Raw genomic sequence first — 25,337 nt, 5'->3', positions numbered from 1 at the left:
GTTTTGACAGTAATGTATTAAGTTTGTTCTTGCTTGGCTAATGCCTTTTCCTGTCAGTTTATTTAAATACTAAAGTATTTTTACACAACTATATTTGTTATTAGAAAGAATTATTTTTTAAACCTAAAACCCATTTACACTAGACTACACGAGACTAATTTGACAACTCCATCAATTAACAGGTACAAAAAACTCATTTTAGGTGTCATAATTTAAAACCATTACAACCTTCAGGTGGTAAACATTTCATCTCTATAATACTGCAACTAAATTAATTGGAAGGTACTTTAATATTCTGTATTTATTAATTCATAATGATAAAATCAATTTAATTTGGTTATCAGTATTCAATTCAAAATAGTGATCAGATATTTTTAAAAGATAAACTATTACCAGTTCATTAAAATATGAAATATCTCCCTTATGCAATTCAGTTGTTTTTAGGTCCTGCTTCATTTGGGGTATCTGATTCTATTCCTAGCACTTCTCTATTTAAAGCAGGTTAACAATGAAGTAACTTTAAACATGAGGCCATTTCAACAATTAATCAGCCTGATTATGAACAACTTTACAAATGAGACATATGTGTACAATTTATCCTAAATGACCACAACATTAAATTACTTAATTTTTCACCATGACCAATCAGTGCCCAGGAGACAAATTATAAATCATTGCACAAGATAAAAATTGACCAATAAATACATTAGCATGCAGGGTTCAAAATAAATCATCTAAAAAAGCCATAGGTCAAGACTTAATCATTCTGACAGTGAGCAACAAAATAGCTAAGAAAGAGCTAATGATTCTTTTTTTCTGTATTATAAACTGGTTGCAGAATGTTCAATGTGTAACCAGAGAGCATGAATTTCATTACAAAATTGCTTGTCTCTACCAGGACTCCAATCTCAGTGTTACAAGGTAGCATGTGAACCGACTGAGCTAAAGAAGTACTTCCTTAGCTCAACCGCTTACTGCTGACTTAGTATCTTCTACATTTTCTAAAGGAAGCAATCCCATAACAAACGCATTTTCAGAACAAACTATTTAACATAAATCATTTTGATTGTGAGGAAAACATGATTATGGTTCTCTATAATTAACTGTTGTTAAAATATGGTCTGTCAGATAACTCAAGCTTATACATAGATGAATTGTCTTTATGCTTACCTCCAAGAATTAGTATGTGGCTTCTGACCTCTACATTCAAAAAGTTGAGGAGATTTTAAGATCCATTTATCTATCTCATCTTAAGAAATATAAAATCCACTGAATTTTCATATATCTTTCTCAATGAGGACAAAGTTCTACATAGATAAGTAAATCTGTCTTTTTTATACATGTAATCCACTTCCACAAATTTCACTTCTATATCAGAGATTTAAACTCCATCAAATTTTTCAAAGTTGAAGTTCTGGACTTCAATTTTATCTGCCCGAAAGGTGCTTCATGTCTGACATGGTATTAAGCCTAAGACACCATTTTGTTTGGACAAAAATTACATGGTGAATTTGAACTGATAAAAGGTCAAATTGACATTTTATTGTATTTAATAATCCTCCATTCAATACATGTTATAATCTTTAGGTAAGAAAATTTTAAATATATTTTAAACCAATATGCTTCATTTAACAAAGATAAATTAGCCTATTAAAACTTGTGAATTAATTGTTATTTATAGAAGTCTGTTGGTATTCAGCTTTAAAAAAAAGGGTAAAGGGTACATGTTTGAGATAATTTATTTAAGCCGTTGTGACCTAATATCCTCATAAGATTTAACCAGTTAAAATGGTAAAGGGTTCACGTTTGAGATAATTTATTTAAGCCGCTGTGACCTAATATCCCCATAAGATTTAACCAGCTTAAATTATTTCCTGAAAGAAAAATAATAAGCAAAAAGACTTGTAACAGGACAAAACTATGACAGTTTAACATAAGGAGTGTTACAACCTATTTAACAAGAATGTGTCCATATTACACCGATGCCCCAATCACACTATCATTTTCTATGTTCAGATGACTGTGCAATTGAAGGTGAAACTCTAATTTGGCATTACAATTAGAAAGATCATATCATGGTTGAACATGTGTATTAAGTTTCAAGTGGATTGGACTTCAACTTCATCAAAAACTACTTTGACCAAAAACTTTAACATAAGCAGGACAGACAGGCTGAAGAACAAACGGACTGACGAACAACAGATTTGACGAACAAACAGACACACAGACCGAAAAACATTAAGGCCCTTAAGTGGGGCATAAAAATTTATCTAGTTGAACTTAGTTAATTTTAAGGTAAAGTCACAAAAACATGAAGAAGCAACTTGTTTCAAAGTTGTTTTCCCTTAGCAGTAATAATTTCAAAACCAATCGGTACACTGAACATTTTATACTTGCACTCTTGCCTATCTTTTAAACTTACTGACTAAAGCTATTTGTGAAAATGAATTAGTTAAAAAAAATACAAGTACCTGTTTATAACTTATGAGAATAAACTCTTAAACATTCATATCTCTTTAATTTATTTGCAATTGCATAGGCGGATCCAGGGGGGGGGGCCCCCCTTACGTGGGAAAAATTTGGTTGATTATATAGGGAATCATTGAAGCATGACTGGAGCGGGCCCCCCCCTTAGGTCAGTCAGCGGGCCCCCCCTTAGGAAAAGTTCTGGATCCGCCACTGAATTGACTTGATGTTAACATGCATCCTTGCACATTTCATATATTTCTGTGTGTTAAATAATCTTCAGAATGCATATTAACCATTAAATAAGACTTTGACACCTACTTATGTCATTATAAGAAACAAAACTTCTGATAAAATTCCTCAACATAGGAAAAATCATCCAGAAAAAAGATTTCTTTAACATGAAAATTTGTAAATAAACGATAAACCACCTGGTGATATAAACATTAAAGTGCAATCAATTTCTCCTACCTGGCAAAGATGTCTTTTTCCTTATCATTAAAACACTAAAATAAATAAATGTTTGTACTATATGAAGAATTGATGGTGTGGTGTAAAATATAAAGCTGTCATTGTATCATTATCAAAGTTGTTGTACTTAGTAAAAAAAGAGGTGATCATTATCAGGTACATAATATACATGTACACCAACGTAATACATAAAATTATATAATAAATAGGTAATAACAGTGTCAGAGATAGCACAGTTCAGGAAGGGTACAAAGTGCATTCTTTTTACTTGTAACCTAACATGAAATTTGGAAAAAAAGGTTTCTTCGTATTAAGTTTGCACATTGTGAAGCAGGAGATTTACTTGAGGGTTTTATTTTCACTTATTTCATGAACAAATTTCTAGGGTAAAATCTTACAGCATATCAGAATCTGGGACAAAAAAAACATGAACATAATAATCAGAAATAGGTTAGGACCCTTATTGAAACATGAAACTTAAACTCTGCAACAAGTCAATTAAAAAATTACACATCCAGACATGCAAGTGTTAAATTGCTGCAATGTTTTCCTAATTTTTGGAATAGTAAAGTTGCATCCAAATTGAGATGATGCACCAATTAGATGTTAACAAAGAAGAGAGTCAGTAAGTCAGGGTTATTCTTTCCTGTTGGTGGTCTTCTGCATCAACACTATCTACATACTAATTGCAATAGCATTTTAAAAAGAATGCAGATGAGAGAGAGAAACTTTTTTTCACAAATCAAGTCTGCTCATCAAATAACAGCCATCATTATTTTATCACTGCATGAATATGTAACTATTTAAAGTGACAGTTCCAAAAGATTAAACAAGCAATACAAAAATCATATTTCATCAACCATAGAAAACATTAAATTCAGCTTGATATTAGATACAAAAGTTTTGTAACAGCATGACCCATAATACATACATGTATATCATATTTTTAACTAAATGTAAGCAACTTATAGTTTATCAGCATTTTGTACATTTTCCCTTTGATCTTACTGCTTTATGTTTTCTAGATCATGAACAGGACTTCATCACGAAAATATAAGGCAATGAATGAGGTTATATATCAGGGGCTCAAGTCCATCTACATCAAACTTAGCCAAAATTTGTGTACATGTAATAGTAGTTTGACTTACTATTTCGTTTTACTTTATATTCCTCCCCACCCCCCACCCCCACCCCCAAACCAATCTAATTAAAATTAAATCTTAAATTGTTCTTGTTCTTGTTCTGCACGATTTAATTTTAATTAGATTGTCTATCCCCAAACAATACAGTTATGAACAATTGCCGATTAACAGAATAATGGCATTTTATGTTTTTTTACTAACTTCATTAGCTTGAATATAAGCTTGACCGAATGGGCACACTTGATATTCTTGCTAACACTATTTGTCAAAACTGCAAACCCAACGTTGAAATTTTAACCAACTAAAATAAAACATCCACAATTTACACCATACCCTCCATTTTTTACTACAAGTTTGGATGACCTACTTTATCTCTAAAGGCATTAATTACCTATAGTAATGGTGTCCCCAGCAAATTATATGATATCGGAGGAAAATCAGGATTGTAATAATAAAGCCCATTCTATCCAAGTCACGCTGGTTTGTTATTAGGAGACAATTTTTATCTCAATGCATACAATTCAGCGGTATTATCCCGTCACATAGCCTTCTAACAATTTAATCGTAGGGGGAATTTAAAATCATTGTTCAAAATTGCATCGCAAAAAGAAAAAAAATTGTTTCTATTGTTATGTAAGTATTAGTGAGGGTTTTGATTAAATTAATGATTTTTGCGCCTTTTAATATTGTAAGATTAGTAATGTGATATAGTATGATTTATTGTAATCTTTTCCACTTTAAATACAATATCTTTATTTGGTAATATAAAAGATCAACACTTTGAAGAATTATGAGTATCTCATTTTCCATCTAAAAAAATTCTAACTGCTTGCTTGTTATTTTCTCTTTCAGTTACCCATACTTGTAGCCAGGACGTCTCTGGGAGGGTAATTTTGGGTCAAGAGTCTTAACATGTTGGCTCTTAATCACAGGCACTAATATCTCAGTACCTGTGCTCTTAATAGTCAAACTGTTATCTTAAATACTGCTTTCATAGTATATGTACTTTAGAATGTTTTTGTTTCTAAGAGTGGGGTTTTGTTTGAAATCAACAAAATTCCCCTGTCAGCGACTATGAATTTAACTGTTTTTTGGAAACATTTGATAGTTGCAGAAAACACTGTAGATGAACACAGAACAGTACAATATCATGAATGTCAATCAAGAAACAAATCGTCAATTTTTACCGATGTTTACTTTAGTCAAGTTAAGACATTATACTCAAATTTCTGACTGAAGAATGACGACAGACAGACAGACAGACCGACAAGCCAATATAGCCCTAGAAAAACAACAAATCTAATTGAATTTTTGTAAGCCTTAATTATATTTACCTTTTTTATATTGTTTCACCAAATGCCTGTAATTTTAATCTTCATTTGTTCTTAAAGCAACCTGTAAAATCAATTAACATTTATACAAGACTATTTTAAGACATGCTATGTAATCTGATGTTAGCTTAAATGTTAAAGTTTCATCATCTTAATCAACCTCTACTAATCACACTTACAGAATAAAACTGATGAGTATTCTAAGTACCCTATATATTGTGATGAACTGGCCATCAAAAGACTGTTATAGTAGAATAACATAGCAATAATCCAAGTGCATGTACACTAAAATGTTGCAATATACAAAACAAAACAACTATGTTACACCACTGTTCTAGGTTAGGGGTTGGGGGGTTGAACGCCCCTAACATGTTTAACCCTGCAACATCCAGCATGTGCCCGTCCAATATCAAGAGCCTGTGATTCAGTGGTTGTTGTTTGTTACTGTATATCAAATTTGTTTTTCATCAATATTTTTACATACATCAGGTCATTAGTTTTTCGTTTGATTTGGTTTGGGTTTTTGCTCATGTTTGAGGCAGTATGCATGTGGTGCACTATAGTTGTTAATTTCTATGTTATTTGGTCTCTGGTAGAGAGTTGTCACATTGGCAATTATACCTCATCTTTTTACTTTTTATAACAATATTGACAATAATATCACTGTACTATTGATACAAGAAGTTTTTGGGAATGCTTGAATTTTGATTCAGTTGTTTATATACCAATCTGTTGCATTCTACCATTTCAATTATTAATCCATGTTTAAAGTCAGTGGTTTAATATCATTTAAAATATACAGGAAGTGTGGAATTGATAACCAGCTTGTATGAAAATTGTACATGATATTCATCTGTTGAGCATGCATGCAGAGTAAAGATTCCTAATGAAACAGCAAGGACAGACAATTGTTGTGCTTATGTGGTTTCTAACATAGTGATATACAGGTTTCTGTGATACCATAAACAGCTGTGCCATGAGCACATAATACCGAGTCACCCCCTTATCCAATTACTGTGTGATACCATAGACAGCTGTTCCATGAGCACATAATACCGAGTCACCCCCTTATCCAATTACTGTGTGATACCATAGACAGCTGTTCCATGAGCACATAATACCGAGTCACCCCCTTATCCAATTACTGTGTGATACCATAGACAGCTGTTCCATGAGCACATAATACCGAGTCACCCCCTTATCCAATTACTGTGTGATACCATAGACAGCTGTGCCATGAGCACATAATACCGAGTCACCCCCTTATCCAATTACTGTGTGATACCATAGACAGCTGTGCCATGAGCACATAATACCGAGTCACCCCCTTATCCAATTACTGTGTGATACCATAGACAGCTGTGCCATGAGCACATAATACCGAGTCACCCCCTTATCCAATTACTGTGTGATACCATAGACAGCTGTGCCATGAGCACATAATACCGAGTCACCCCCTTATCCAATTACTGTGTGATACCATAGACAGCTGTGCCATGAGCACATAATACCGAGTCACCCCCTTATCCAATTACTGTGTGATACCATAGACAGCTGTGCCATGAGCACATAATACCGAGTCACCCCCTTATCCAATTACTGTGTGATACCATAGACAGCTGTGCCATGAGCACATAATACCGAGTCACCCCCTTATCCAATTACTGTGTGATACCATAGACAGCTGTGCCATGAGCACATAATACCGAGTCACCCCCTTATCCAATTACTGTGTGATACCATAGACAGCTGTGCCATGAGCACATAATACCGAGTCACCCCCTTATCCAATTACTGTGTGATACCATAGACAGCTGTGCCATGAGCACATAATACCGAGTCACCCCCTTATCCAATTACTATGTGATACCATAGACAGCTGTGCCATGAGCACATAATACCGAGTCACCCCCTTATCCAATTACTGTGTGATACCATAGACAGCTGTGCCATGAGCACATAATACCGAGTCACCCCCTTATCCAATTACTATGTGATACCATAGACAGCTGTGCCATGAGCACATAATACCGAGTCACCCCCTTATCCAATTACTGTGTGATACCATAGACAGCTGTGCCATGAGCACATAATACCGAGTCACCCCCTTATCCAATTACTGTGTGATACCATAGACAGCTGTGCCATGAGCACATAATACCGAGTCACCCCCTTATCCAATTACTGTGTGATACCATAGACAGCTGTGCCATGAGCACATAATACCGAGTCACCCCCTTATCCAATTACTGTGTGATACCATAGACAGCTGTGCCATGAGCACATAATACCGAGTCACCCCCTTATCCAATTACTATGGTTTTGTATGTTGCAACAAATGTGGAGCTTCTCAAGTTTTAAATAGTTAAAATAATTTTTCAAAGTACTGTAACTTAAAGAAAGAGATTGATTTTTAATTTACTGACAGTTAAATTAAATCAGCAAGAATTAGTACTGTTTTTGGTGTTGTAGTTATGTATATACATCTTTTGCAAAAAAATTACAACTTGTGCAAATACAGCTTGCCAACAAAAAATCATGTCCAAACCTAGCTTGATCTTTCAATAAATCTAAGATACAAAACCCTTTGAAAGCTTGTCTCGTATTTGGGTAAATAGGGCCATCAATTATAGTCATACATTTTTACCTGTAAATTGTTTAAATCAAAGCAAAAGTCCTAGGTACCTTTTTCAACACATTTTAATTCTGAAAAATGTGACATTTTTATGGTTATAGATCATAATCTTAATGGCTTGTTAAAATTAACACATAGATATGAAATTTACTCAAACATTTTCTTCAACCTTCAAAAACAAATATAATTGTCTATATATAAGGACATCATGACCTGCTAGCACTATATATATGTCCATTGGCATTGTTCAGTGAACCTGTAATCTGGGTCAAAATTGTAATTTGTCATGTAATATTAAAAGTTCACCTCACTCACAACGAACATCTGTTCTAACTTTCAAATTGATGGGAACAAAACAATTATGATAAACTACCTTAACATAAAACTTTAAACTGAGAATGTTATACTTAATTCCTGCTTTTGCATCTCTATGTTTAGTGAACCATGTAATCTGGGTCACAACTTATTAAATTGAAAAATATTACACCATAATGAACATATGAAAAAAGTTTCATGTTAATGAAATCTTCCTGGTCTTTTGCAATTCTAACTTAGTACTCAAAATCTGTCTTATGGTCTAAAATAATCTTTTGAATGCAAAAAATATGGATTTCCTCAGTTATGATGTCTCTGACCTACTTAAAAATGCAAGAGCAATTTTCTCTATAAAAACATATCCTCTGTACCTAGTGCATCTTGGATTTAGCCCCTAATAAACTAAGCCACCATTAGAGCAACTGAGCCAAGAAAAATATTTGGTCCATAAACTTAGCTAAACCACCTTAGTGTGGACCCTACTTGCCTTGATTGTAAGAGATTGTGACTGATTTTACAACAAGGAGGTTGACTCAACGGAAGAACTAAATGTCCAAATATGGTGATGTGACATCAGAGGCAGATTTAGAGTGGGCCCAGGGTCCCCCCCCCCACATTATGTTGAAAACATTTAGTTGATATAGGGAATCACTGAAGCATTACTGGATAGGGTCTCCTCTTAGGAAAATTTCTAAATTTGCCACTGGTTATCATGGGGACTGTTCACTGTTACCTTGTGTAAATCAGCATAGTAAGACCTAGTAAAAATATGAATCACCTGTCAGTTAAGTTCAAACAGGACATACTAGTAAACATCTATAATGTTATCAACAATAATGCCCAACCTTTTCATTTTAAGAAGCCTCTTTTGGGGTTACATATTAAATTGTAGCCTGGCAACAGAAAACTGGAAAATATGCAGCAAAAGAATGAAAAGTGCAACAATATGCATCTACCTGATTATCTAAGCTTTTTGATGATAAAATTCATACTTTGATATAAGAAGATATCTTAGTTATAAAGATTAGCAGTATAAAACAGTAATTGAAATTCCTAGACATAATTCTGAGCAATGGTAATTTGACTGATTGAGCTAATTGAAGAAACTTTCCCTACTTTTTATGATCTTAAAGAAACCTTTCTTTACTAAACTCAGGTTGGATTAAAGGTAATTGATGGTAAGGTGTGTTTAAATTAATGGAAAAGTAATGAAATTTGAATAAACTTTAGGGTGGGTTCAAATTATCAATTATGATTTCTTTAAATATTGTGTGAGAAAAAAATTGATGGAGATTTTAAGGCAATATATGGAGTTATTTAAAAACATTTTAATTAAGTTCCAACTTTTATTTCTAAATTCAAATTAAAAAGTTTAAATTACCATTTACATAAAATTTTATAATGAAAGTAAGTTTTTTCCCATGTAAACATAAAAAGGTCATTTTATTTTCATTTCATAGAACAATATTTGTGTCAATTTTTCCAGCTTTCAATTATTAGTAACAAAGGTGAAGAAGCTCTTCTGAAGAATATTTTGTAGACAAAATTGCTGCACAACCATATCAACCTGTATATGCATCTTGGTATTCAACTGAAATAATAAAAACTTATACCTTGTATATGACTGCCTTCACTTCCAATCAAATTCGCCTCCCCAAACATTAAAACCAATACTATACTAAAAGAAAACTGTTTTTAAAACCTTTTTTTCAATGTAGAATAGAGAATGGAAATGGGGAATGTGTCAAAAAGACAACAACTTGACCAAAGAGCAGAAAACAGGCAAAGACCACCAATGGGTCTTCAAAGCAGTGATAAAATCCAGCATTCAGAAGTGAGCATAGGAGATAACTAAACAAGAATGTATACTAGTTCCAATGTAACAATTGAAAATGTTCTATTTGCTGTTCATATGATTAAAGGTATATGCTTATGATACTTTTAAAAATACAGTACTTTAGTATTGAAGAAAGAAATCATTAATATCTTTTGAAAGCATCTTGTTCCTATAGATTCCACACATAAATGACTACAAGTAGTAACATATAGTAGCCATTTCACTACTTAAGCTATGTAAAAAAATAAAAAATGAATTCTAGTACAAAATGGTAAGCAGTTGGTACATATAATATTGTACTTTGGTTTAATGACTTATGCATAACTCAAAATTTGTATTTTTGTATGTGTCTTATAATAATATCAAAGCTTCAACCTGCCAAAATTTCTGTAGCACAGATATGAATTTGGAAACTTGTAATTGAGAGTATATCAGTGCAGCTATACCTATAGATCAAACATTTACTATCTTCACTTAAGAACTCTTCACTCATAACCTTCAACTTTCAAATAAACAACCTTTTATTCTTTTAAAATCTTCCCACATTCAAATCCATTATCTTCAAAATTTATAACTAAAGCCTTTCAAATTTCAATCTGCATATGCTGCGGTTTTGTTATACATAAATTTGATAAGTCATAAGTCATGAAACCATGGACTTCAGTATTAAATTCAAACTAATCATTTCATACTTTTACAACAAAAGAAATGTAACTTTTTCTTGTGAGAAAGTGTTTAAAGCCATCAGATTACAATTTAAGGTTACACGTACCTATTTCTATGTAATTTTGTGGTTTGGGGTTAACTTCAAAGTAACATTTGTACAGCTGATTTGTATGTAGCTATACATAGTGTTTAGATTGTTTTCCTTTAACAACATACTGATAGCCAAAAGGTATCCTTATTCATTATAATACCACACTCCTATATTGTAGTATTCCATTAGTAAATATACTGATATAAACTTAATACATGTATATAAAATGTTGTATATTAATCTTTGAATTAAAACCTTGGTCTAAAGTCCAATTCCTCAAATCCTTTTTTCCAATCCTCTTATTATATTATTTAAACGCAGTCTTCACTCTTTATAATAAATAGTTACCATTACCTTCACATTATGCAAGTCAAATAGAAAATTGAAAGAGTGTGTGCTGCATATATCAAAGACCATTGACCTTTTTTCAAAAGAGATGTTTTTCAAAGATAAATATTCCTGGAATGGAAAAGGTTTATGGGCACTAATGGTAAAATGGTGAAACATGTATAAGGCCGTACCTAGACCTATAATGGTTTACTTTTATAAATTGTTACTTGGATGGAGAGTTGTCTCATTGGCACTCATACCATGTCTTCTTATATCTATAAGTTGGTATTTCTTTCCGTTAAGTTGCAATGACATTATTTAATAACCTCTAAAATCTAAGGTATGATGATTAAATGAAGAATGTGATATAAAAATGTTTGAAAGTACCAATGCACCTGAATGGCCCATCTTATTGTATGATGGTGGTCTAAATTGACAAAGTTGTAAATATAATAACCAAGATCCCTTAGATTTAACATTTATGTGGTGAGAATTGTGCATGTTGTGTAAGATATAAACTTCTTATGCACTAACCTTATGTTTTCCATAAAAAGAAAATTAAATATGATCTTCACATTGTTCAATTAAGTCTAAATTCCACCTACCAGTAAAACTTCTTCACAAGTATGAGAGTTCCACAAAAATTTCATCTTGAATTGGTTTGGGATTATGCACTCAACTTATATTTTCCAATTAAAGCAGTATATATGAATTCACATTGTACAATCTAGTCTTATTTCAACCTTAAACTTGGCAACACATACAGAGTTCAAGAAAAAATTCAAACTTATAATGACTGTTTGGTGCATTATAAAGACATGAATTTTATGTGGCAAGCATTGCGCCTTTTGACTTTTGTGTATGGATGATCTTCCTAAAAATCAATCACTTTATAATTTCAACAAAAAACCAAAATGTAGTATTCAATACAATATAATTCAGTCGAAATTCAAATATAGCTTGTCAAAAAGTATTAAAAGTTCCACAAAAATATTTTCCCACTATTTGTCAACTAATAATGACATTTTGGTGTATTATAAAAGACTTGATCTTTTTGTAGCAAGCTTTGTTCATGAAGTTCTTCAGCACTCACCTTATAATTTGAACTAAAAATCCCAAATGTAGTATTCACAATTTACAATCAAGTCTAAATTCCACCTCAAACTAAGCAACAAGTACAGAGTTCCACACAATAAAATGTCCCCAAACATTTGTCAAGTGATAATGACAGGCTGATGTATAACAAATACAACATACAGAGGGAAACAGAGTTGTGATTGTTTGTAAAATATATCAACAAATACTACAAATAGTTACGTCTCTAAAGGGGATGTTATCTATTGTAAACCAAAAATATCAAATTGTTTTTCTGAGTGACAACTTAAAGCATTTTCACAGTAAAACATTTATAAAAGAGGCTTATAAACTTCCTTTTAACAAGTCGAAAAATCGTGAAACTCTTACATTTTTACGGTAAAGCATTTATAAAAGAGCTTATAAACTTCCTTTTAACCAAGTCAGAAAATCGTGCAACGCTTACCTTATATATGCAATATAAACATGTTTTAACTGCACAAGTTTCCGTCTTAAACAAATCCCTGCTAACTAAATATGGTACATATAATATGGTCTTTTCTTTAAAATTTCAATTGATTTTTAAATATTGACAGTGAGGTGTTTTTAGAAAAGAAATATGACTCATCTATAAAATGAAAACTAAGGGAACAAGTGATATGGTAATCTGTCGAAAAAATCTCGTTACCTGAGGGGGTTAAATTCAAAACTTGGCTACGGATGAGGAATTTGCAAGATCCAGGAGAAATACTACGGGAGAAATGTTTATTATATAAACAAGTGTCAACAACCTAACTTAGGATTAGTTTCACACAAACTAGTTCAACATGCAATATTATAAGGAAATTTTTAAATAACTTATAAACCACCATTCTTTATAAATATTTTAGATAAAACTAAGCTCATTTGACTTGCACTAGAATTAAGAATGTTTCATAAACAACAAATAAAACCAATTATTAAAAGATAGCTTTTCTTTATAAATATTTAAGATAAAACTAAGCGTGTTTCACTCACACTTGAAATAAGAACATTTTTAAACAACTAATAAAACCACTTATTAAAAGATATCTCTTCTTTACAAACATTTTAGTTAAAACTGATCAAAGTTTATTTAATTCTTAGCTGGAGAGAGGGAAAGTCTCTTGTATATCTAAATAAACTCCTTCTTTCTATTCTATGTATAGACTTTTTTTTACTTGCATTACATTATAAATATAAACAATATCACTTATTGTGCATATTAAAATTGGAAATTGGAAATTTGAAATTTTAAGCTTATGCTTTACCTAGATAAATTTTTTCTATTGACTGGCATTTGAAGTTTGAATCTTTGCATAATAATTTTTTACAGTGTAACGACTGGACCCCACCAATTTACTGGGCTTTGTTATAGTTTTCTATGTTCATTTGTTAATACATGGGACTTTAATAATTTTTCTGTTGCACCATCCTAATTTAGACCTCTTATATTCCTTCATTCACACAGTTCTATAGCAATAATGCACACACATTTTATAAAGGTAAAGTTTGTTGTCCAAACTTTAGTCAGAGAAATAACCATAGGTGAATTTCTGGGATAAACAGTAGATGTGTTTTTAGGGATAACGGAGCATAAAATGAATTATTACATAATCATATAGACAGGATGTTGAGTAATGAAATAAAGGATAGGAATGTGTAGTCTTTCTAGTACTATCAGTAAGCTTAATGATTTTGAAGTTGAAAGAAAACATAATTTTAACTATTATCAAAATATGAGGCTCCAGTCAAGAGTACTCTCTTCGGATACTTGTCTCTTTATAAAACAAGCCTCAGGTCAAAGGATCACTTTTAAGCAAACTATACAGTTATAGATTGATCTTTCTTACTTTGAAACATTGTGAAGGTCATAATCCTTTTAATTGAGATGTCAGGTCGCAAATCTACCAATAAACCTTGGAGCTATATTAAACTAACTGGGTCTGAATAAAATTAGCCCTTAGTTAAAACCTTTAAAGGCTTTTATGTTCTTACTAATGGAAGTTGCAATATGTCAGTTTATGCAAAAATCCCGATTTTGTCAATTTAATTCAAATTTCTCTTTTATATTGGTAAATACTGAAATGTTGATCAATTTTTTTCACCAAAATATATAGGGTGTAATAATCTTCCACAAGTGGATTTTAAAAAGCAAATTGAAACATGTACCAAAGTTGTACACTGATTTGATAAATTCTTCACTTACAGTATACGTATCCCTGTTGCATACCAATGTAACCCTGTTTAACTTTATACTATTTGAACATTTTTCATTCCTGTATATTAACATTTGGTTATTGTCAAAAATACATTGTTAAATTATCATGTACATTTTTCATACTGAACTTTAACATTCTGTAATTGTCAAAAATATATTGCTAAAATTTATAACATGCCAATATTGTCCATAGTAAAATACCTAAAACATCTAGGGGGTAACTATATTTAAAAAAACCGTCAATCAAAAATTACAATAGCCTAATTTTTCATTCATTCCATTGTAAACTTGCCTACATAAGGGCAGAGTAAGATCATTCCACAGGGGTCTATAAAAACTGTTTAAATAAACGGAAGAGACTTTATCAATTTCATAAAATGTTAAAGAGCTTATATGAAGTATTTAAATTTTTAAATGACAATTTAAAATCAATTTGACCTTGCTTCAAACGTCAATAGATATATATTACTACCTAAAATCAATGTTACACCTACCCGATTTAAAATAATTTGTTTTACCAACAAGTCTCCATCAATACTCCCTAATACTTTGATTACATAATTAATACACGTCTTTTGATAAATCCACCCACTAAAAGACCTAATAAAATGCTACACCTCAAATGTCCTGAAGTGTTTGTGGCTTGTCAAAAATGTGTGGGTTTTGATAAACAAATATGTACCCTTAATACACCAGATACTACTTCACACATATTTGACAGATCACTGATAAAAAAAGTTTGTGTATAAAAGGTGGAAATGTTTCAATATTGCAAATTTCTAAGTAAAAATTCTTTAAATTAGGAAGATCTAAGGACTGCACCTTTTCTTAAATTTGATTAATTGGCCATGCCCCTAATAATGTTAAGGAGTGAGTATAAAAAAGGAATATTTTTTTGTATAGTGCCTTTATTCACCATCTATTTTGGTGGGCTTTGTATTGATGTCTTTGTTTTGTGGAATGTTGTCTTTCAATTATTTTGTTGCCATAGTTTGCCTTTCTTTGACTTATTACTTTCTATCGCTCCCTTGGTATTTTCTAAATTTTATAATCGTTTTTAATTTTTGATCATACGGTTGGTCTAAAAATAAAAGATGTGGTATGAATGCCAATGACAGTACATGGCGCCACATTCAAGAACAAATGCATAGAAGGTTAGCAACTAAAGGTCACTGTACGACCTTCTAATGAAAGAGGTCAATTGTTCGAGCACACATCAAAATAAAGTACAGAAAGTAATCCATTAGAAATAAGAAATATTAAAACAACCAAAAGTTTTGAGCTCAAAGCGTTTTCTTTCTTCATCAAGTCTAGCAGCCAAAACAGAAAATCCTGCAAAAATCTACTCCATGCAAGATTTTTATTTAAGTGAAATCTTTGCCATTGTAATCAATTTAAAAATCATTAACATTGTATTACATTTTAGATAATGTGAAGGAAATCTGACAATAATTTTGACTTCAATTTATTACACATCTATGGTAAAAAAGAGATCTGCAAAAGGTGGGTTTCCATAATGAAAATGCAGGGCATTAAAACACTTCTATCAAAAAGCTTTCCATACAGTTTGTTCTACAAAGGAGTTTTGATTGAAGCAGTCATGAAAAAACCATGAATATTAGAATCCGATGATAAGAATATTTCTATGAAATTCAAAGAGGAAAGCAGTCTGAACCAAAAACTTTTTCAACTACTAGTCCGAAGACCAATATCCTGACATTTTTCTTGTTGGTCCAACAAATTTTTGCAAAACTTGCTAGTCCGAATGAAATTTTACTAGTCTGGGGCATCGGACTAGTGGCTAACCGTGCAGACTGGGAAAGTGGTTAAATCACTTATCAAAATAAAGGACTAAGGACAGGAAGTAAGCCATCAGAATTAATGATTATATAAAAAATATTACTGCTATTTCAAACCAAATTAATATCTTACAAATGTAACCCCACATACCAGAGAGCTCCAATGTCAGTCACAAACTCCTGTATGGAGGGTTTCCACAAAAGAAAAGGTTCATTTTAAGAAATTAAATACATGACATAAAACATAGTTTACATACCTGGGTATCTATTATTTGTCAACTTCCTGTCACCAATTGTCAGTCAAGATAGAACTCGTGGTTCTCAGATTTATACTATTTAAATCTTTTTTCTGAAATAAAGTAAGATTTTTTTAAAAGATTTAAATTTGCTGAATAAATCATATATTTTGGGGTATTTTTTTGTTTAAGTTCAAGCATCTGTTTTTAGTGTCTACAGGATTTCCATCTTTCTACAATGTCATTTCTTTGAGGGTTTGGATTGGGGGGGGGGGGGGGGGGGTCTGTTATTCAGTAAACATTAAATTTTCACCCCTTTTCTCTTATCTTCAAAAAATTAACCCCCTTTTTCTCTAATCTTCACAAAATTAGACCACACATTTCTCTAATCTTCATTTTTTTGCCTGTTATTCTCTAATCTTCATTTTTTTTGCCTGTTATTCTCTAATCTTCATTTTTTTTGCCTGTTATTCTCTAATCTTCATTTTTTTTGCCTGTTATTCTCTAATCTTCATTTTTTTTTGCCTGTTATTCTCTAATCTTCATTTTTAAGGGCATTATTCTTTAATCATTTAACCCCATCCAAACCCTCATAACTAGAGTAAATTGAATTTTTCAGGTGAATTTAACCTTTGTTCAGTTTTCTAAGTTGTGTTTTTAGGTTTTTTCTTTGGCCATGGCATTGTCAATTCATTTTTAACTTATGAGTTAAACTGTACCTTTTGTATCTCCAAACTCTCTTTCAATTTAGATTTTTTGGTGTATCTGACATGTTGAAATGAGCTGTCATTTAAGGATGTCAACAGAGCTAACCGATTCACACAATTTGAAAAATTTAATTTTTAAAAAGATGTACTTGGTAAACATAAAAGATAAGGAGATGAAGAATGATTGCCAATGAAACCACTCTCAACCAGAGGACTAAATGATGAAGAATTAAGAAACTATAGTTTGGTGTATAGACTTTGACAATGAGCAAAACTCATATCTCATAGCCAGCTATATATATATGGCCTTGACATGACAAATGTAAAACAATTCAAAAGAGAAAGCTAACATTTTGCCTTTTTCATATTCCTATTTAAAAAATTTCCATTGTAACATACATAGAAAAATAATTGCAATGAAATCTCTTTATTTTTTATAAATACTCATGATACTGTTCTGAAAGGCTGCAGGCATTTGTGTGTGAATAAATATTTTATGATTCTTATGATTTTCCATAATTCTAACGAATATGAAATATATAACAATATGCCTCAAGATTATACTGTGTTTTTTTTTTTAAATTAATCATGCAGGACATTTTTTTTTTAAGTTTAAATTACATCTAACTTTTGACAACTACACAAACACATTTGTACAATGTATTTGATGTATCATTCTTTGTAACCACTAAATCTACCTGATTATTTAATCCTATGACGGTCAAGTGTCTCCTTAAAGGATAAAACCCTATTCTCTTTCTATTTATCTCTCTTGAAAAACTACTTGTAAATACCTTAATCTGTCAAGTTGTAATCTCAATTACACTGTCATCAGCCCTTTGTAAATAGCGTGAAGAGGGCAATAAAATTCTCTAATGTTAAACAATTTTAATTATCGCCCTCTCTAGATAATGAGAAATATATGAAGGTCTGTGGTATTGTACTTCGGTCAATTTTAAGTTCATTTAAAGGTCTTTAAATGTAACAATGTATTTAGTCTGTAGGTTTCTTAATTTTGAGACCCAAGTATCATTCTGAATCATGGTTGAAAATGAGCTTCTTGTTTCTTTTCTTTATTTATTTGAACTGCTAATGCAAGAATTTCTGTCAGAATCTATTAGATTTAAACCATGGCCTCGGAACATTAAACAAAACAAGGAGAATACAATTTCAAAATTCACATATCTGAATAGCAATACATGTATTGACATGACCTTTTAAGCACTCATGCAAGTTCAGCAATTTCACCCAAAAATGTCCCCTTTTCATGTTTTTTTCAATTTTTTAAATCAATACCATTAAATCAACAAATAATCAAAAGAATTAGCAATAAACTTACAAAATTATGACTAAAAAATTCAGATTTCTAGCACTACATATCAATTTAGAAACCAGTACCATGATCTTTTAAGATTTTCTAATTTAAGCATATGAATTATATAAATAGATTTGCATCAATTTCAGTTTTATTTATCAGAAAACATCAAACTCAATACAACCCTAAACTGCTAGTTTTAACAGAATTTTTTTAACACAAATGCATAAATTCCCTCATTTGGAATAAGTCAATGCTAATGAATATAAATGATGTTCTAGATATCAGACAACCAATTCATTATCCATTTAAACTGAAAATGCCAGAATCCCATCTTAAAGAATTCAAATTAAAATCTAATTCATTTTGTAGAAATCAATCTCCATGTTGAGATAAAGATGATGAATTCTTATTCAATGTAGATATTAGATTGATGTGTCTATGAGATTGTCCCCTGGGGGAATCATAACAGAAGTAAATATCAGATTAAGTTTTATTTCATAGGATCAGTAATAAGTTATGAAACAGTCAAACATTCTGCTTTCCTAAACTTATGGTTATACATCATCATGATCATTAGGCCAAATAAAAAAGTATGTGTGGTTCCAGTTACATCTGAAAAAAAGTTAAGGTAGGTAGTAGGTAGGGATTTTTTATTATTTTATGTTTTTTTTTTACATTGAGTCTATGGGAGCAACATTCTGGTTTTAACAGTGATTAATGAAAAATGACAATAAAATCTTTAGGGTAGGCTATTTTTAAGCCGAAAAAGTAGGGACAGTAGGATTACTGGAACCACACATATATTTTTATTTGACCTTAGCACATATTATTCATCAAACGAATCAAAGTAAAAATAATTTTGTGATGAGATTTAACAGAATAAATTCATATTCATAGTGGGTTGATACTATATATTATCTCAAATACCAATACATGTGGAATAGAATCTGCTTACCCTTCCAGAGCACGTGAGATCACCCCCAGTTTTTTATGGGGTCTGTGTTGATCAGTCAAGTTTTCTATGTGGTGTTTTACTCCTTAAATTTTCTTGCCATTTTTGTACAATTGATTCCTTTTAAAAGCATCATTTTGTGAAGATTTTCTATAATTCAGGACAGAGATTGGGACTTTCAGGGGGAGGGTTGGGGTGCCTATTTCCAAACTCCCACTTTTTTAGTATTTTTTCACGTTCCACTATTTTCCTTCCATTTCCTAGATACCACATTTTTTTAGCCCCTAATTATATCTCATTTCTCCACTTCTTTAACTCCCTATATCCAATAAGGAAATTATCCAAATCCTCTATATCCCTCATCTCAAAAGACTGTCACCCCCTCATGCTAATTTGCTGCCTTGGATATTTTCAAAACTATTTCTACTACTCAAAAATACAAATGTGAGTAAGTAATACAGACAACTCATACCAAATAAAAGACAAATTCAAACCTTTTTACCAAAAAATATGAAATACAAGACATGAGTATAGAATTCATAAACCATACATGAGAACAAATATTAAGTATAATATATTAGTCCTATAATACAGTATATATATTAAAAAGATTTAAACGAAAACAAATTTGAATATAAGTTGATTAACTTGAAGATGACAAGCACTATCTCTAAGTAAATTCTAACAATAAGTCCAAATATCTTCAAAACAAACAAATCTATAGTCCAAAGTGAATTAAAACCCAATCAATCAGTTCCATATCTATGTAAAAGTTTAATCAAAGCACTGTCAATACTATGTGAACAGATTATATCAACATTGTGGTAACTTAATGATGTTTGTTTAACGGACTTGTTGTATAAAATAAATACTCAGTTTGTTTGTTTTACAAGTGACAGACAGAAGACTGGGGAAATTCCTTAACATAAAAATGATTAAAGTAACATTTACCATAGATGTATAAAGGTTTTGATATTTCCTGTATAAGATCCGAGAGAATGGTCCCAAACTAGTTCATGGTCGCTTTAATAACAAACTACTTTTATGAAGTAATATTTACCACACATGTATTAAGGTTTTGATATTTCCTGTATAAGATCCGAGAGAATGGTCCCAAACTAGTTCATTGTCACTTTAATAACAAACTACTTTTATGAAGTTACATTTACCATACATGTATTAAGGTTTTGATATTTCCTGAATGAGATCAGAAGGAATGGTCCCAAACTAGTTCATGGTCGCTTTAATAAGAACTTACTTTTATGAAGTAATATTTACCATACATGTATTAAGGTTTTGATATTTCCTGAATGAGATCAGAGAGAATGGTCCTAAACTAGTTCATGGTCCCTTTAATAACCACCTACTTTTATGAATTATGATGGATCTAGACTATAAAATACCAGAATGCTAATCAATTTTTGAAGAAAAGAAGCAAGTTGTTTTGTAATTTATCGGTATAATACACATTTAAATTTACATATATTTCACTTGTAACATAATTTAAAGTTGAACTTGGCAAATATTGTATTTATTGCATCAATCAGTGTATTCATCCTAACATAAGCTGAATTTAGCTCTGAAATAAAAGTGTTAAAATAGTCATGGGAAAAACAGAATCTTTACTGGAGGATTAACATTCAAATTTTGTGAGCTGAAGGTGGCGTATATATATATATATGTCATACTTAAAAAGGAATAGCAACATTTCCTGAATACAGAATATAAATTCACAGTTGAAATAATGTAATCAATGAAAATGGTGACTTCAAATATTTGTTGCGTCAAAAATCTATTCTGTATTTTCCTTTATCGGGAATGGTCAAACCCAAATTTAAAAACCATATGAGTATAGATACCATGAGAACATGAGTAGCGATGACCAAAAGAGAATAAAAGAATAGTCAAATCCATGTAAGGTAAAGTTTATCTGAATGAGTTGGAACCTTTAAGTTATTGATCAAGTCAGTAGCAAAGTACTGACGATTGAGCTCAGATTATGTCTATCTTGATTATCTGGTTCTCAAGCCTATTTGGCATTTGATTAATGTAGTAGCAAATTTTAAAATAATATTCTTTTGAACCCCTCCCCCCTTTATATGATGGTTTGATTGTTGGCTGATTAAAGTCCAGTGGCAAATATTTCATGCATGTTCATGACAACTCTACTGATGGGACAGATATAGGTAATATAAAACAGCTCAAAGGAAAGCCTTGGTCTAATGTTCAGTGACCAACATTACAGGGAATATTATATTTTTAGTCCTTTTTTGTGGATCCAGATTTTTTAGCAAGGGTTTTATGATGAATGATGAGGGTTTTCAGACAAATTATCATTGCTTTGATCCTGTGATCTTTAATTTATAAGAATTAGGAGGTTCCCAACTCCAGGAACATCCAGTTGGTTTACCTGATTCAAGGTCTCCAGGTGGCCACAGACCACAATTAATTCCTCTATCAGTTCTTTATAACGTTTTGTATCATTAAAAAAATTGCACCATGCACTTTTGTCAATTTTTTTGTGTGTGTAGTGTATAGTACTAGTCCAAATATATAACCAAAATTCAGAAAGATTGAAGCAACCACTTTTACAAATTTAGCCAATACACATCCATACCCCTATTGACAAGTCAAGAGATGTTCCGAAAACTGTAAAAATTACCTTTTTGCACTTGGCCTAATCACTCATTCCATATCAAAATCAGTTAAATACAACATTCAAAAATTTATTTCACCTCTCTTCTCTCATTTCCACCCCAAAAAATCTAAGAAATGAGTGAGGAAGGGAAAAAAAAAATTAAGGAAAAATACACTCCATTTAAAAGGAAATATATTCGTGGACAACGAAAAGCGGTGTCATTAATTGTGGTCTTGGGCCAGGTTATACTGTATAATGGATGTCACACATGTGTGTTCCTGATTTATATCAAGTTATTATTATCAATGCAAAAGGATAGTTTTCAATAATCTTAGAGGGGGTCTTTCTGCAATTTGACCGCATGTTAATGAAAAGCATGATATATGCAGGGTATTTAATTTCACTTAATGACATCTTGGTGTAAAATACATTCTAATGAATTGTATTGTATTGTATCAAATATTCTGCATCAATAATCTCTTTAACTGTTTAATATCATTTTTTGCACAGCAAAACCAGAAAATAAAATGCATACTTTGTTTTTTGTTCATTTTTTTATTATTTAAAAAAGGCCGTTAGTTTTCTCGTTTGAATTGTTTTACATTGTCATATCGGGGCCTATTACAGCTGACAATGCAGTATGGACTTTGTTCATTGTTGAAGACCGAACGGTGACCTATAGTTGTTAATGTCTGTGTCATTTTTGTCTCTTGTGGACAGTTGTCTCATTGGCAATCATACCACATCTTCTTTTTTATATTAATACATTTTCATTCAAAATAATGGAACAGAATAAAGGTGCATCTGTGCACACTTAGAGTGCATTTGTTTCTAACCCGAAATTTTGTCATCGATGACTATCGTTTAGTAAACGTTAAGCTGCTAGAAACAAATACATCGTTTAATAAACTTTATCGACCCCGCGTAGTCAGACAGAAATAGATTACACTCACGCACTGTAAACAAACAGGTAAAAGTGCGGGAAATAAATAACCAGGACTTTATGAAAACAACACATGCTCGTAATTATTTAAACGACAGATGCAGAAACAAATGTATCGTTTACACGTCTCAACGATAAACGATCAACGACTACGCGACTATTTTGCGCGTACATCGTTTATGTGAACGATGTCAACGTTGACCAAAAACTGTAAGAAACAAATGGATTAAACGACTACGCGCGTAATCGTTTACATCGTTTAGGTTAGAAACAAATGCGCTCTTAGACATTGCAAAATTAATGAAAAAATGAACAATTTGAGCACAAATTCCTGCATGTTGAAAGTACAATATATATATATATATATAATATACCTTGTACTTTAGTGATTACTCCATCTATCTATCATTTAAGAAAAACTATCCTGGCACAAATCAGCACATTTAATTATCTGCAGGTAATTTAAGTCCACATAGCAGAACTGTAATTGCAAGGGGAATTCCTTGAAAATAGATATCTACAAACTCTATGTATATCAATGGAACCTTACTATAGACTGCAATGCACTCTTGACCTTAGAGATAAGATACAACAAAGAATTATTGATTGTTATCTCAGGCTAATTACCATAAAATATCTAAATACCAACACCAAGTCAGAACAACATAATACTCTAACAGATGTATTATGTTAAACCTCTGACATGGTCAATAAAGTGCAGTTAGCTTTCTCATCAATACAACCTTGACACAAGCAGTCTCAGCAAGCAGTATTTAACAGTATAGAAATATAGCAACGAAACAGTGCTATTTTCAAGGTTCTTGAAAGCCAAAAATTATCTATGTCTTAAAATATTTCTTCTGTAAGACATAGACATCTAAACATGTTAGCTATTCTTCAGACGGATTAAATTTCATGTTTCAAAAATATCAAAAGAATTCAAAATGCCATCCTGCAGAGCTGTCTAAAAATATCTTATTCTTACAATTAGCTTTAAACTGTCCATGTAAAAGACATACACCAGCCATAATTTATGTTTTAAGAAATTACGTTTAAGATGTATGAATCTGATTTATATAAACTATGTAAAAACTTTTATTTAAAAACCTTTTTTCAAATAGTAAATGGCCAATTGCAGGATAAAAAATCCTATTTTTACTGGTTGCACAAAATAAATGCTAAAAGCAATCGCTCTGACTTTACAAGTCAATTATATGCTTGGTTTATGACTAAAGTGGTCCTTTTTACAGGACATGGATGGGAAGCGTGTGTAAGTCTGTTGGAATAAATGTCCCCAAAACTAAAAAGGTTAAGTGGAGTGATACAAAGTTAACTATTAACAGTATCGTTAATGGCCATTACTGGATATAAATGGGAGGTGATACACAAATTGCACATCTAGGCTTAGATTATATATTTCAGTTGTCAAAATAACATTGAGCCAAACAAAAAAGTCTTGTGTTTACTGTAACATGTACATGCTAAAAAAAATGGGGTAGGTGGGATGGGTTTTTTTTTTATTTTTTATATTTTTTTTTACATTGATTCTATGGAAGTAACATTGTGACTTTAACAGTGCGTAATCAAAAATGGACAAACAAACTTTAGAATAGGGCATAAATATATGGGTACATTGATAAAGTAAACACACATACTTTTTTGTTTGGCCTTGCTGTATTAGTAGTGTCAAAAGCCTTTTTCTTGTTATCTGCAACCAATTGTTAAACAATATGTTGTTTTAATTTTGCAGGTTATAAAATGTGTTAAAGTTTTATCATCCTTTAAAAGTGAAAAACTCTATAGGTATAGGGTATAAGATGACAATGTTTTGACTTTCCGACTTTAAATTTATTTCTAATTTCACAGTTTCCCTCTCTTACAGTGATGTATCTGTCAATTCCAACTGTTAACTAATTAATTTTCGTCTTTCATATCAGCATGCTTTTATCCAACATCATATTTCCAATTGTGAAAAATTACAGCATAGTATTGATTCATATTGAAATTAATATCATATACTTTTCAAAAATCAATGTTTGACACAACCGTAACAATCATTGCTAACGAGACATAGAAATCAACATCCCTGCTTGTCCTAATTAAAACTTGTCGACAATTATTTAGTAATTTGTATCCATAATTTACAG

General features: G+C 31.4%; 1 protein-coding gene across 5 annotated transcripts in view; it reads right to left on the bottom strand.

Moving 5' to 3' along the window:
• LOC143057856 (uncharacterized) overlaps positions 1-25,337 on the bottom strand; it is a 53,352-nt gene that overhangs the window by 22,609 nt on the left and 5,406 nt on the right. The window contains exons 1-2 of one of the 5 annotated variants that reach the window (XM_076231289.1): positions 23,565-23,584; positions 16,654-16,745 (exon numbers count right to left, since the gene is read on the bottom strand). The gene's annotated coding sequence lies outside the window, so the exon portion shown is untranslated. Of the gene's footprint in view, positions 1-1,170; positions 1,416-5,415; positions 5,475-15,509; positions 15,679-16,653; positions 16,746-23,564; positions 23,585-25,337 lie in introns of those variants that run through there. The other 4 variants (XR_012972840.1, XR_012972841.1, XM_076231285.1 and 1 more) reach the window with 4 other exon arrangements.

This window comes from Mytilus galloprovincialis, chromosome 13 (genome assembly GCF_965363235.1).
Source record: "Mytilus galloprovincialis chromosome 13, xbMytGall1.hap1.1, whole genome shotgun sequence".
NCBI classification, from domain to species: domain Eukaryota; kingdom Metazoa; phylum Mollusca; class Bivalvia; order Mytilida; family Mytilidae; genus Mytilus; species Mytilus galloprovincialis.
Note: the sequence above shows the minus strand (reverse complement) of the source record. Positions and strands in the feature narration are given on the sequence as shown.